Source organism: Corythoichthys intestinalis, chromosome 1 (genome assembly GCF_030265065.1).
Source record: "Corythoichthys intestinalis isolate RoL2023-P3 chromosome 1, ASM3026506v1, whole genome shotgun sequence".
NCBI classification, from domain to species: Eukaryota; Metazoa; Chordata; class Actinopteri; order Syngnathiformes; family Syngnathidae; genus Corythoichthys; species Corythoichthys intestinalis.
In genome coordinates, this window is record NC_080395.1 from 44,898,050 (window position 1) to 44,911,964 (window position 13,915).

Genomic DNA, 13,915 nt, shown 5'->3' on the forward strand with positions numbered 1-13,915 from the left:
CAGGTGGATTCATTTCATAGCATGTTTTCGCAATCTATTTTACCTAAAGTGACGTAAAAAGTAAGCACACCCATGTTTAATGCCAGCTTTTTCTAATGTACCCAAATAATGTGATTTATAATCAGTGCAAATCCTATGGGGAAAAAAATGAAAAGGGATGTAATGGTAAATTAATCACATTCAAACTGGTTAAAATGGAGTTAAACACATCTCTGATGTTCCAGTAGGCTTTTTCTGGCCTTTTTGTTCTGCCATTTCGCAGCCTTCAGTTACCTTTTCTAAGTATCCATCTTGGTGCCCAAATTTTTGATACCACAAAAATAGTGAAATGTGTTTCTAATTTTTGAATCTTATACAATTTTTTGTGTATGTCCTTTGTTTTTGACTGAACATCTGTTGAGCTGTAGAAAGTTTCGCTCTTCTGTAGCATCTCTGTATTTCTGACAAAAACGCAGTGCGTCAATGTGTAAAAGCATAGCATTTTGAGAAGGGGGTCTAGTATGAGAGAACTAATCTTCTACCTTGTACATGTACAGATAAAATCCAAGATGTGTCATTTGAGTAATCAAGCATAGTATGCATTGGATGAATTTGGCCAAGAAGTTACACCTTGTGATGGTTATGTGCATTTTGGGGGGGCTTCATTACACAGAGCTTTGAAATGAGTATTTCCATTCTGAGTCAAATTGATTTAACTCGGCTTCAGTCTTTGACTTTTATTAGTGTCCGATTACCAAGCTATTTCATAGGTTGACAACAAAAGGGTTGCGTTTTTTGAATAAAATATTCTGGGTTAGTTGCGCTCCAATATGCTGATTTATTGTACCCTATGAAATTAAGTTTAATTTACCTGTATTGAGATTAACGCCTTTGCTGCCATTGCCGGTGATGTACATCCAGTCCATTTGGACTGTTCAAACTGGTCTCCCAGTTCAAATGGATTGGGCTTCTATGGCTGTCAATGGCAGCCAGTTTGTCCATCTTTGCTCCTTTCTGCTCTGAGAAGCTTATAGTCAAAATGAGAGAAATGACCCAGCAAAACGAGCTGAGGTACAAAAGACTCTAAGGTGGCTTTTCTCTCTTGCTTGCATCTTTAGTCAAGACTGATTGAGAAGGTTGAAAATAAGTTGAAATCCTGACTATGACCTCATTGCTGTGGCTCTAATTAACATCATGAGCTTGGATTTTTATTTTCTTAGAAGTCTCAGCTGGGGTCAGCTGTGTCGTAACAGGGCAGTGGTTATACAGCATGAGCTAGGGGTGGAGTGGGCTCCTGTGTGGAGGGGAGCGGGGGGTGTCTCCCCTCTGTGGCCTGTGTGCTGATGGAGCCGCACTCCTCGCCCAGGGCTCCGACACTTGCTTATTTTTCATGAGGGCTGCACACTGTTCTCCTGCTCCCTTTGTGGCGGCCCTCCCCCTTCTAGAGGAAAAGACATGCATGATTTCATACATGAAAGATATATATAATTTGACAGCATGGCCTCTGCGATACATTTACAATTCTAAACAGACCACGGTAAAACCGGTTTCCTGTGACCCAACCCCTCCACCTCCATCTTCCTTCCCGAGGAGATGTATTTGTGCATATCCAAATGCATGGGATGTATATGGAGAAAAAAAACCTGACAAGACAGGTTATCATTCTTCTTTCATGCTTTTTTAAAATATACAAGCGCATGGCATCGCTTGAGTTCTCATTTATTTAGTATCATGTATAATCTTGGATTTAGGCTCTCATAAACATTTTGTCATCTTTAGTAGAAAAACATCCATTGACGGCGATAGACGTCCAATACGGCACAATCCTACTTATTTTAATATTATAAATAAATGTATTCGCATTCATACAAAATTGTCAAAATTGGAACATCACAATTCTCTCTAAATTCATGACTACTTGCGCATAATCTCAAATATTCATGTGTATGTCTGAATTACAAGAAATAAAGGAAAAAGGAATATAACTGATTTAAAACACCCTTACCTTACAGGACGTGGTTTAGTGCATATGACATACGTAATAGTCATGTTTGCTAATATTATTACCATCAAATTAAACTGTAGTGGTTTTCGTCAAACCCTTTCTTTTATCCCAGGCAATAGTAGTACCTTGAGATACGAGATGAAATTTACTGCTGTTTAATGGATTTCCCAAATGAATCTTACTATCAAATTTAAAAAAAAAAACTGTGAGAATTCCACATTATGTATTTCAAACAGCCACAGTACGTTGCCAAATTGAAGTCACTAGAGCTTAATGCTGACACATAATGGAAAAAAGCCATTGACAGGCTAACAAACAGCATATATGTGGCGGTGTGGTATTATAACACTTTAAACAGATATTTCAACACAGATGGTGCAGCAACCATGGAGATAGAAAATATAAAAGTACTCACAGTCACAAGCCTAAATGAACAATATTACAGCACTCTTATTTCTTTCCAGTTGCATGACTGTGTTGTACTGCCCCCGGTGGCCAGGTTGCATGGACCAAAAGGAGCAGCAACGATTTAATCGTTTAATTTTTTTAGAGGCTGAAACTGATTGTGGGTTTATATCTTTCATTGGGAACAATGATTTGAAATATGAGTGTTTTGATTTATACGCATCAATTAAAATGAACTCTTATCTCAAAGCTGCACTATATTTGTCTGATCCTTTCGGGAAAACGTAACATACTAAGTTTTACATGGTTATTTATTTTTAGTTATTATTCTTTCATGATCATCATTGCTGTGTTAAAATGACAGATTGACATATTTTTTTAATGGATTACTTTTTAGAGAGAAAAAAGATGATTTTGTTAGACTGCTGTCCACTGTTAACTTCACATTCGAAAATGATTACATCTAGCAAATCATATCAGACACAGTGATATATTTAGACATAGTACACATACTATTTGTGCTGTTAATTATAAGTCCAAGACAAGCAAGACAGCAGTTTGATTTTTGAGTGTCAAGTGTTATGTGTGATCTCATGCTTGCACTTTTATCCTCTGAGCTATGAAGGAGAATATCACATCACTGTCATTTGACCACAGGGGGGTGTGACCTTTTTGGAATCCAAAGACAATTTTTCACGTTGATGTCTCTTTGCCCGTGCAAGCATCAAAACGTGTTTATACTACAATTCAGCACGCCGTGCATCTGATGAAATTAAAAGTCCTTGCGCGCTGTCCTAAAAGTCTGTCCGTCACACGATTGCGAATGCGTGTTGACGCCGGGGAGCCGAGCAGAAAGGAACTTACATGGCGAGCTCTGATTTCATAACCTCAAAACACTTGTGCCTACTGTTAGACAGAAGCAAACACAATGAAGAGACTTCTTCAATTCCTACCGCAGGAACTGGGTCAGTGGTTTGGTGGCTCGAAAACAGCATTTTCTTTTGCGCTATGATGTGCAGGTAGCCTCTGAATGCCACTAGACAGTGCTGCCACGAACCTGTTTGACCTTCACTTTATTATTATTTTATTTTTAGAAGGTTTGAATACCATTTGAAATTTGTGTTTTGGAATATCTTAAGGGTCAGTGTTTTGGACATGCAAAGGTGCACGACTGGTGAGATTATAAAGCATTGTGAGCTTCTTAAATTGCCCAATTCAAACTGATGACGCCATTTTAGTAAATAGTAAGGACGTAAACCACCAATTTCATGACGATACGACAATATCAATTCAATGGACAATAAGATATTTGCCAATATTACAAAGTCTCCCATGTCATGATTCAATTTGATTAAAGGGCCTTTAATTAGTTTCCAAAAAAGTTATGCTCAGATTTATCTGTTACATTTCACCTAAAGCAATAAAAATACAAAGCAATTTTGACGTTTTTGAAAATGTTGTTACTGAAACATTTCAGACATTTTGAATAAAAAATATATTTTTTAACAAAACTGCATATCTAAAAGATTGTAATGTTTATCGATGTTTTACGTTTTGATCAATTTGATTTGATTGTTGCTTAACCGATGTATAGTAATAGCCCGGGTAAATATTGGGTGGAGCTAAGGTCCCTGCTTTCCTCTGATTGGTTGTGAAAGGATAGTTTTCTATGTTCAGCGTAAGCACATAATCATGATAATATTGTGTCCTTTAATGGTATGGTGACACAAAACTGTATGTTTTGTACACTTGGAAGTGCCTTATTACAAGAGAAATACTAATATGGTGGCTGGGTCCATTTTTACCCTATCATTGCCAACATTGATAAGATGATCTTTTGCTGCAGTTTTGGCTTTGACTTATTGGACACAATAAAAATCATTGAAAAAAATGGAGCTTGATTTTAGAGTTGTTCCGCCATTGAGCTGTTGTATTAAAAAAACAAAACATTCACATCCAGATACTCTTTTTGATATCAGGTGTATGTGTGTATGTGTACTTGTCGATGCGTGCCATGCTAAAGTAAACACCTTCTCTATTAACTCCTTTAACGAGCTAACACCTAAAAATGGAACAACTCTACTAATCACAAGGTTTTATGGGTCCCTGGAAATGTTGAGCGGGACTTTAAAGGGGGGCCTCCCAACTGAGGGCAAGCCACTTGAAGGACAGCGGCTCCCGGTGACCGTGTCCCCCCACCAACGTGGTGCTTGGGTGGGCTCACCTGCCAGTGAAAAAGCAACTAGCATGAGCTATTTCATAAAGCAACATTTTGACGATGTCGAGTTCATCCTGGCTGTTATGCAAAATTGTGAATTTGACCCCTGGCAATGATCCTTGATCTGTATTTGTCTCATGCATCTCCTCCACATGTCAACTCTCATCAAATCATGTTTTAGGGGAATTTGTTGGGGGGTTGCTTGACATGAAGGAAAATTACTTGCTTTAAGTTTGTATATTCAAGAGCAAAGAGGCATTTTAATGGCTTTGGCATTGTGGCGTAGTGATTATCTTCTGTTCTGTTTGGGTCGACTTACCAGCAGATAGTGTTGCTCCTGCCTGGAGGGCTCATATGGCTCTTATTTGGGATCAGTCAACCTCTCCCAAGCGCATAAAAACCGCACGAGACAAGTCCGAGTCTCGACCCCGACTGCAGCTTGCAAAGCGTCTTTGCATTCAATATGAAACACTGGACAATTTTCATGTAAATCTTTTTCTATTCTAATAGTCTGTTATTATTTATTGTTGCCTGTATTTAAATTGAATGTGACACCCCCACCCCCCACCGCTGTATTTATTGTGATTTTTTTTTTTTCTACAAATATATATTAGAGAGTGTGCTAGACATTGAGATCTGACAGTTCCCAGTTGGGGAAATAACAGAAAAATATACCAACCCCCCCCCCAAAAAAAAAAAAACGTCAAAGGCCATCGTTATAACGTTGAAAAACGACAAAACAAACAAAATATATTCCAGCAGTTTTTAGACAGTTTTACGACAATTTTCTGACATTGAAGCAGTCAGGAGGTGGGAGAAGGTTGAGTCGGAGAGCTCACACACACACACGCACACACAGTAAACTGCACGTGCACGCACGCTTCCATGCACGCGCGCACACGCATACAGACTATTTCGTGTTTTTGTGTTATTTAATGCAAACATATTATATAGAAATCAAACAAAATTCATGTAAATATACAGTTTCTGATTTGAAACAAGAAAAGCTATAACGCACGCACACACACGACGCGCACCCACAGAAACAAATAAAGTTGCATGTTTAAACGTTATTTGTATTCGATTTTTTTGGGGGGGGGTCTATTATTTAAGATGAACAATTATCATGATCAATACATCATCATCATCACTACCTCGTTGTAATGTTTTAAGATTTTGTTTTTAAAGTATTGAGCTATTGCAAAAAAAAAAAAAAAAAAAAAACTTCAAGAAAAATAATAATGTGAAGCTAACGTCCAAAATGTTATTGAATTATGCATGTGGTCATTAATATGGTGGCGGGACAAATAGATGCAGGAGATGAATTGATATGGCGCCTTGTTTCTTATGTAAATGAGGCAGACTGACCAGACGGCCACATGATTTTTTTTTTTTTTTTAAATCTTTTTTTATTAATCTTTTTTTTTTTTTTTTTTTTTTTAATTCTAACTCTTAGCATTACAGCAGCAGAGGCTCACAATCGCACATTGCATTCTGATTTCTCACCTCAAGCTGCACACACGTGTATGCTGTCATGCATCAAATTTTTATGCTGCATGGAAATATTTCAAGATTTCATTTCGAGGGGAAAAATGTACATAAATGATACACCAGTTGGTCCAGTGTCATTTTAATAAATCATTGTGTATTCATATTATCATCCACGATAGAAAAAAATGAGGTGTCAATCAAAAATGTATAATGTCCTATTTCTTTAAACAATGTTGAAATTAAATAAACATTATATGCAGAGCGAAATAATGGAAATTACTATATGTGGGGAAGCAAAACAAATATTTCAAATATTGGACAGCCTGATTGAAAGTCAGCACTCAGATTTTTTTTCACATCATAAACCGATTGCATAAAAAACACAAAACGTTTTAAATATATGTGTGAAGTATTCTTACCTCAAATGTCAATTAGTGGCAGTTAAAAAAATCCTTCATGAATATTCAAATTAAATTAACGTCTCAAATTACCAAAGGAAAGAAGAAACAAACTTAAGAACAACAAATAACATACATACAATATATACAACATATGTGTACATGTATATATGTATGTATGCCCAATTTTGACGAAATAAGTATTTTTTTAAAAAGGTACTCTAATCTTAATCATGTAAAATGTGCAAATTAGCATTTTATTTAACATATTATAAATGAATTCCTAATAAATTCAAATTATTTGTACGAAATCTTTTCAGCTTTATGTTGAAAATGATGCTTAAATTCACTATCAGTGACATCACTGTAGGACTGCAATTTTTTTTTTTTTTCGCCATCTACGTCACTCGTGCACGCTTGCTTGGCCCCGTGTACTTGTTGTCGCTGCTGTTATGGTCCATCACAACCCTCAGAACCTGCAATCCAAGTCGCTCCTGTGCGATCGCAAATGGCGTACAGGTCTCCCGTGAAGCTGCTGTCACGCTGCACGCTCCCCGTGGTCCAGCTGAACATAAGAGGGCGCTCCCATTGCACCTGGCCGGGCTGCCCTCAATCGAGGCAGGGGACAGCCGGACCCCTCACATGGGCAATCACGTTCGAGGTGCATCCACAAACAAACACTGTCAATTTCCATCGAGGAAAAAAAAACTCGCAGTCATCATTGTTCTGCATATTTAATGACACATTAGAATAAAATCACAACAATTTATAAATCATATTTCAAAGTCAACCAGAATTATAATACCATTGTGTCACCTTGCATAGTGAATTATATCAACCTGCAGTTCCAATATAGCACCTTTCAGGCTCTATTTTCATCCACTTCACGCTTCAGATGCCAAACGTAAATTCATAATGTATTTTGAAAAGTACGGTTTGTTGCCTAATCTCAAACCCATACGCTTGCGTTCATATTTTGTTCTATTTTCAACGTGTTTTAAATAACTATGTTTACCTTACAGATGATGTCCCTTTTCATTTTGCTCATCAAATCATGATCACAAATAATTCAATTTCTCGTTAATACAGGAAAAAAAAAACTGAAGACTTGTGTCGATAGAATTTTGAATCCCTAAATACTCACCTTCCCTTTGTGCTTTGTTTTATCTAAGAAGCGTCCACACGCGCCTGACTGATGCAGATAAAGTACAAATAAGAATAATAGTCATTGAAATGGTTCCTTAAACTGGACTAATCTCCAGATCATGTTGCGTTCACGTGACACGCGCGGACGTTGCTGTTATTTTTATTTTCTTCCCTTATTTGCACTTTGGTTGCTTTTGTCACGTCCACGTCGTGTCGTGTGGCCACAGGTTGCGTCGAATGCCACTCGTGGATCGTGGATGTGTGATTCCTATTGAGGCTGGCACGTGGACGCTTACCCTTCCCACAGAGAGTCACAATTGAATGCTGCTCACACAAAAGCAGACCCCCCCCCACACTTTTTTTGAAACCCCCCTTTTCAGAGAGTCCCTAAAAGCATGAAGGGTCCCGTCCGCCCAGCCGCCCCCACTGATGATGATGGACTAATGTCTTTTTTGCGTACACTTTGTTAGTAAACTCCGTTTTTTTCTTCCAATTACTGCGGGCCTTCGCACGCTATTTTTAATCTCTTCATTTTTACAAAGTCTTCTTCCCGGGAGAGGAGACATGTCGCAAATACTCCAGATTCCTGCACTTTGCCAAAGAAGTGGAAACCATACACGCTTGTGTGTGTTTTCCTTTTTAAAAACAGGTATCAATGCATGCCTCAACTTGTGGATGGCAAGTGGAGGAAATGCCAGGATGCAACACAGCATATATTTTCTCAGTGGGAGGGAGGGGGTGTCCTACCTATAGTATACATGGAGCGCTGTAACAGCCATACACGACACTCTTATACTCCTTTACACTCAAAATATCTTGAAAATATCCTTAAACAACTTCTTCTGTCATGTAAACCACGATTGGTCTTCACTGCAGCCTGACCCAGTGCTGGAATGCATTAAGGCGTAGAATATCGAATTCACATTGTTTCCGTAAACATGGCACCTTATGTGATCACTTCAAGCTGGACCAGAACTAAACGTATGGAGCACAGAATCAATTGTTATCACGAGGCGTTCAGTAGATGTTCGTGCAATATAGACACAGAGGACAGTGGGTATAAATATGAAATCATTTATTATACAAGAGACGAGAGTGTACTGTATATATTACTTATACAGGGGAGTTTTTACATTTCCACAAGGTAAATATAGCATCTAAATTAAGGCAAGAGCAAAGTCCTTCAATTTATTTCACAAGCAAAAAAAGAGATGTGCATAACAATGTTTATTTTCAATCTTCACATTATCAGAACCATCTTTTCTATACGTCTAACACTTTCTCCAATAGCTTAAACCCTACAAATGTACACAACACTTTTTCAACAAGCGAAAGCTCTCACTGTATTTGTACACAACTACAAAAATTAAACAAGAATGCATCGCTCCTAAAAAATCTAAAATCATCTCTTTGGATTCTCCAAAATATTTGATATTTGCCTCTGCATGAATAAGTGACGTAAGAATGCATATGACACAAGTAGTGTACCTATATTTACATATTTTTTATAGTCATGTTTTTTTTTAATAGTTTTAATAGATTTTTAATAAATATCCGTGTTAAGACAGTTATATTTACTATATTTACTCCTTGAAAAAAAAAAGTCACTAACATTCCTATAGATTTGTGTGATTTGAATATATGTAACGGTATTTCCTTTACACGGACATTGTGTTTTAACAATTTACATACGAAGGCACTATCGTATCTATACGTAAAATGACTGTAGATACAGTAATGTTGTGTGATAACTTACGGATTTAATAAGTTATTATAAAATATAGTTATAGATTTAGCATCAATATTAGTTGAATAGCAACCATCTTTTTCTGTCTTCTCGACTTTTTGAACTTATGGCAAACCATCGCGAACTCATGCAAGGAAGAACAACTAAAATAATGCCCCATCTCGCGTCGCTTGAAGTGAGCGAACCACGTTCAAAACGCACGTTAAAAAGTATTTTAAAATATGTCAAGTGTTTTAAAAGTGTGTGTGAGGGGAAGAAAGCCGAGCGGAAGCCGGAATGAATGTTCGCATGCAGCGTTCGCTCGCTCGCTCGCCCGCCCGCTCGGCGGCCAGCCAGCGTTCACTTTCACTAATCAAACTCTTACTTCCCGCCTCTCTTAATTCCATATTTTCTATTCCTGATCATTACTTTCCTCTTTTTCTCGCCCTTCCTTGTATCTATCCATCCTCCCTCCCTCCTCTTCCTCCCTCCTTCTCGCCCTCCCTCCGCCGGCTCTCCTCTGCTGAATCTTATTGATCCACAAGGCGGCTAATTAGCCCTTCCCTTCGTGCCTGTGTAATGAAGCACATGCGCACTGAATTAATCACAGCCATTTTTTTCCCTCGCAGGAAACTAATTAGCAGGAATAAAGATCCAAAGAGTTTTTTTTCTTCCCCCAATCATCAGATCTCACTTTCACCTCTTCCTCGCGCGCCTCCAACTCCGGACTCGGCTGCTTTGCATCCAAATTATTTTTGATATCGCCTTTAACAACTAATAGCTACCTACTTGCGCCCCTTTTTTCCCACCCGAGCACTCGGCAACAACAATGATCTTTCTTTTTTTCCGGCCACCCCCGAGAGCAAACTGACCGAAAGGGGACTCTTCTCGCCTTGATGGGATCTTTAGCTCCATCGTCTCGCTACTGGATTAAAAAGCGAACATCACAAAGCGGCACATTGTAAGTTGCAACTTTGTCTCCTTTTTTGTCTTCTCGCCGCACGACCCTATCTATTCTCTCTCAGCCTCGTTTCCCCCTCCGTGGCGGTGGACTTGTAGCGGAACTGGTCCCCCCCTGTTTCAAAACTCGCGTCCCGGTGGCGAGAACGGCTCGTTTCGAGCAAGTTTCCAGCTTTATTCGAGATTTTGGGGGCCGTCGTGTCGTTACCTGTGTTCGTCCTCTCCTCATCGTCTACGGGCGACGGCGACTCGGATCCTTCCAAGACGAGGAAAAAAAGCGGTTTTTAAAGCAGAATGGGGCTTTTGGCAGGGGAGAGGACGTGCGTGGAGGGGTCGTGGCTGTCGAGAGACGTTTTTCGACCGGATTTCGTCGGCGGCTCGTCGCGGAGCGCAGCCCGGGGAAGGAGCTCCGACTCCAGCCTGTTGGCTCCGCGTGGCTCCGGCGACTCTCGGTTCTCGCGCTTCTCACATTTTGGGGGAAAACATTTCAAAGCGTGGCCGTCCCATGGTGGGGCTTCAGTGTGGTGGTTTATGAGATCCTTTCTCCTGGAGGGGTTGCGTGCGTGCGTGTGTGTGAGCGTGCATGTGTGAGCCCTCCGCCCCGACTCTCGGCCACTCTTTCCCCCCCTCGGCTTCATCCCTCCTCGGCTCTGCTCGTCTCGTCTCCCTCGCTCGCTCGCTCGTGGCTTCTTTCGAGCCGTGTATTTTTGGGAAAGTCGATTCTCAGCCGTTCCCCGACCAAGTCCCGTGCAAATCGATCGCGCGTGTGTGTTGTGCGTGCGTGAGCGCTTGGCGCGTGCACGTGACGTGCGAGTTCGTGCGGGCTGGGAAAAAAGGGAGCCCTGGGTTCTCCTTCGTGACAGCAGCGGGTCAGGCAGGACCGCTAGCCCAGCCGAGTGCACGTTCTCTCCGGCGACACGGCCGCTCGGCAGGCTGCTTCTTCCGCGTACATATCTCCGGGAGCACTGGAAACAAAACGTTTGCCTATCCGTACATTACAGGCGTGGAAACTTCATATTGTGTCAGTATGGCACTTTTGGGAGGACCCCCCCCCCCCCCCCCCCCCCAAATGGGAATAAAAGAATAAAAAACAACAACTTTAAATCCAATGTAAAAATGTAAGAGGAAAATTTAGTTTTGGGTCAAGGTGAGACAAGAAGAGTATAGCCTATGTGAGCACTGGCTTAGCTATTTTACACAGAGTGTTTGAGGATGATGTTTGGGGGGGGGGGGTAGGTCAGACAGCAAGAAACAAGGGGAACAAGGGTCACGGAGTGAGTTCACAGATTAAAAAAAAAAAAAAAAAAAAAAAAAAAACGAGAGGAAACCCCCTCACCAAAACAGCCGTGGGACCATGTTAGGGCTTGGGGGTGGTGGAGGAGTTGTTGGAACGAGAAACACCATGATGTTGTTTTTGGGTGTTTTTGTGTGTGTGTGTGGGGGGGGGGTGTTGGAGCAAAACAGTAATGCTTGTCACACAACAAATACCAATTTGCATAGCTGGCTTGGAAGGAAAAATGATAGACTTGTTAACATATATAGCAATGAGGGAAAAGTGCATGGCGGGGGTGCGAGGGTGTTCTCGGGGTATGAGGGGTCACATAGCCACGGGCCACAGAGAGGGAATAAAGAGAAGAGGTCAGATAAACACATCCCTACCTCTCCGAGTAGAGAGCAGCAGCTACGTTGACTTTAGAAGGCATGCTTATATTATTGTGATTTCAGAATTAGATGGAAGAAATCACTTAGGTTTATGCAATCCTGCGATTTCTGCATGTTGGCATTTTTTGTACGCTCGGACTGCAGCGATGCGAGCGTGTAAAGCACGCAGGTATATTTCAAGTGATCAGCTTTCCTCCCCTTTCACACAGACAGTCTTCTTCCTCCTCATCCTCGCCTCCCTTTTCTGTTACAAAACAGACATGCAGAAATATTTAGCTCAGCCATATTTTCTGTCTTGTGTCTTTGTCATTTAGTTGGTAGGATGTAAATTTTTTTAAATCGTACCAGTCTAGTGTTGTAGGATGATGGCGTGTGTGTGTGTGTGTTTTGGCATTGGCCGGGTTGGAGGGAGTTAAAAATGCAAGCGTGGCTATATAATATGACATTTATGGAAAATTAATTGAAAAGCTGCCATTTTAATTTTGCACTCATCACTTTGAAGTGAGAAGTTAAATCACAGCATAGGTGTTATGTTTTCAAATGATTTTCCTCTGGTCAATTTTAAAATATTTTTCCATTTGGGAATTTTCATTAAAGGCATATTTGTGCTCATATAGGTTGATTTTTATTTAATACCTCTTAAATTGAATCACATATATTTTCAATAAATTTCCTTAATAGAAAATCAGATTGCTAACGTGTTATATTAGTGTTTCTAGACACATGATAAATCAATTAAAAAAAAAAAAGATTTCCAGAATGATATCTTTATTTTAGAAATAAAATGTTGCATTTTACATTCAATTCTTGACTATTAGTCAGTGGACGATAGTTATCACACAGCACAATAACAACGATAGATTCGAGTGTGTGTGTATTCTCTTCTTTTCCAACTCGGCATTTCAAGCCTCGATGAGCAAACGAGTGCTAGTCGAGGCTCTTGATAGGCTCGCCTCATTGTATAGCGGTAGTACAGGGCCGAGGGGAGGTCGGCGCCTGTGGCAGCCGTCACCCCTTTCCCTCCCCTCCTTCGCTGGCTATCTGCTCCTTAGTGTGTCTCCCAAATACTGTAGCTCCCCTCTTTTCCTCCCTCCTTCCTGTTGGCGGGTGCTGGCCCAGCAGGGGAGCTCTCTGACATGTCCTCGGTCACAGGGCGGCCCTGTATAGAATGATAAATACACATTACCGCTATGTGAAATTGGTCAAAATGTCGAATCCTTTGTCACTGCACCACGACCGTGACGAGGTTTGCCTCTTTTGTGTATGTTTCCCCACTGAAGGCAAATGTGAGCGATGAGGGGGGGCCGTGGACGCAGACGGCTGTTTAAATCTGACCATTGGTTTTGAATATGCCAGGCAAGACGCCATATTAAAGACCAGTTCTTCCAGTTATCCCGCATCTTAAGCGGCACGACACGTCATTAGGTGGGCAGGCCTTCGGCTCAGCGTGAGGAGGGTGGGATGATATGACTGCCATGCTCTCAGGTGTGTGTGTGTGTGGGAAGGGGGGGGGGGGGTGCACTGCCTACGCGCATGTGTCCAAAGAGGCGTCATTTCCCCCTCCACTTTTCTCCAAAATTCCTCCATGTCTGGTTTTTTTCCCTCCCCTATTTGTCAGTGACATCCTTTTATAAGCAACTTTGGCAGAGTTTGTCTGTGGTATGCTCTTTACCAATATGCTATCATGTTAACAATCATGGTTAAATCACCACAGGACACCTAGATTTACGACTCAAAAGTTGAGTGTGTGTGCAGCTGCATTACGGCTGCTTTGTATTATTTTAAACATGACACATGATGCCTGGTTGGACTTTCCCACATTTGTAATTTTTGTATTGATTTACCCCCAAAAATACAAACTTGCGTGACTATGCAGATGAATCAGTCAACCTACAATGACGTGGTATGCTCACATTATTCTCCAG

General features: G+C 40.7%; 1 protein-coding gene across 15 annotated transcripts in view; it reads left to right on the forward strand.

Moving 5' to 3' along the window:
• Positions 1 to 13,915, forward strand: part of zfhx3b (zinc finger homeobox 3b) — a 533,557-nt gene that overhangs the window by 322,316 nt on the left and 197,326 nt on the right. Inside the window, exon 1 of one of the 15 annotated variants that reach the window (XM_057853301.1) lies at positions 9,699 to 10,329. The exons of 13 other annotated variants lie outside the window; for them this stretch is intronic. The gene's annotated coding sequence lies outside the window, so the exon portion shown is untranslated. Of the gene's footprint in view, positions 1 to 9,698; positions 10,330 to 13,915 lie in introns of those variants that run through there. One more of the 15 variants, XM_057852566.1, reaches the window with a different exon arrangement.